Consider the following 2302-nt stretch of genomic DNA (forward strand, 5'->3'; position numbering starts at 1 on the left):
GCTTATTGCTTATTTAATATATTATATATACACACAAAATAAATATTCTAAATATTTTTATTCTTATTATTATAGATGTTATTAAAAAACTGTATACACTAAGAGAAGAAGAATAAGTAGGTGTAAAAAAAAATCTACAAAAAATACAAAAAATAACATTTTTATACTACAACATAAAAAAATATTACAGATTCAAATTATAAAAAATTTCGTCAAATTCTATCACATTATACCTATCATAAAAAAATTCATGAAATTATAAATTACTAACTCAACAATCATTATAAATTCAAAATTAAATCAAAGATTTTAGATCAAAGTGCTACAAAAATTTTTGTGTTATTTGATAGAGAAGCAAAAAAATTATTAGGCATAATTACTTTAAATTCAATTACCTTTTAAGATAGTAATGACACTCAAGTATCATTCCAATTGAAAAATTTATAGACCTTTACACGGATATTTGAAGCCAAAGTAAATAATTTTAAAATATTTGTCCCAACAAAAAAATACCGAAACTCAACTTCTATTACAACAAATAATACAGGCAATACAACAAAATTTTCATTTATTCAAACAATCCCGTTAGGAAATCAAGAGGGGTCTAGTTAACAATAAGTTAACAAATATTTTTGAATTATATTCTATACTAATTAATAACATTAATTGTCATTAATTAGTGGTTATTTAATTTTTTTAAAAGATACAAAATTAATAATTATTAATTGCATCTTCTTACTCTAATTCACCTTTTACCATTTATTACGCAAACACTAATTTCTCTTTCCAAATAAAAACTTCGAAACTTCAAAAAACAAAAAGCACCAAAACATAAGATAAAGAATCATCCAAATCTTAAGAAAAAAAACATACAAAACATAGGAAAAAGAATCATCCAAATCCAAAAAAAAAAATACAAAACATAGGAAAAAGAATCCTCCAAAACTAATAAAAAGTATCATCCAAAATGTAGAAAAAAGAAACAAAAAAACTAGTTAAAAAAATCATTCAAAACCAAAAAGGAGGAAGAGAAGAAGAGCCGCAGGGTGGCCGGCGACGACGTCTTGGACGGCGTTGCATGGATAGTGGGGGACTCGCAGTAGCGTGTTGCGATGAGTGGAGGAGTCGCCATGGATCAGAGTAGTTAATCGCGTGTCGCGAATGGGGACCTGGTGGTGGATGCGTCGTGACGGATGGAGAGTCGTGGGATGCGAGTGGTGAGCGATGGGGAGTCGCAATGGGATGTGAGGAGGGTGAAGTAGAAGTGCGATGGTGGTTGTCTTTCCTGCGTGAACGACAGATGAGGTGGCGAAGAAGGATGCAAGGACGACCGGTGATGGCGCGCGAGGACGGTGCTATGGCGACGCTAGCGGCGCGAGGACGAAACCGCGGCGACGTGGGGCATTGGGAAGAGGAATTAGGATTTGTGGTTTTGTGCGGTGAATGGTGAGTGGAAGTGAAAATAAATTAGGGTAAGTTTTGATTCAAAAATGCCATTAATGTCAATTAATCAAATTTTGAATTTAAAAAAATAATTTAAAATTAATCATTATTAATTGAATTGTTCAATTCTTGACTAGTGGACACTTGGCTCCCTATACTTTTTCTTATTCAAAATATCATTTATATTGCTCATTTATATTCTTCATTGATTATAAGAACCAACTTCACCAACTCTAATATCATCAGACCTAAATGACATACAAATCAAGAGATCAAAGAGACAGAAAAGTAAACGAATCTAAAACACGTCTTCAAATGAAGAACATATATACAAAGATGGAATAAAAAAAAACATAATAAATTAAAAAATATATACAAATCAACAATTCAAAAAAAATATATTAAATTTAATATTAATTTGTATATATTTTAATTAATTTCTAAACAATATAATACATTTTAAAATATACAATATACTATTATTAATTTACTATCTCGCCCATTGCGCGGGTCTCACTCTAGTTTAATATAATAAGTGTTTAATTATAGATGTTGTATACATCAAATTCTTGATATTAAGTTAAGGGAGCCACTCGGATAAAGACGTTTAAAACGTCTTTTTTTAAAGATGTTTTTTAATAATTAAAATTCAATACATATAACTGATTAAAACCGTGTTATTTTTGTCAAAATTAGATCAGACAAATTAATTTAGCGAAAAAATCGATGAACTAAATCTTGAACCAATCTAAATTAATAATTTTTTTTATAGAAAATGGCTACAATACCCTTATTATAGAAAATGACAAAATACTCTTATTATATATATATATATTGAAAATCCTAAATCTTAACCCTT

The sequence above is a fragment of the Arachis ipaensis genome, chromosome B05 (assembly GCF_000816755.2).
Source record: "Arachis ipaensis cultivar K30076 chromosome B05, Araip1.1, whole genome shotgun sequence".
Taxonomy (NCBI): Eukaryota; Viridiplantae; Streptophyta; class Magnoliopsida; order Fabales; family Fabaceae; genus Arachis; species Arachis ipaensis.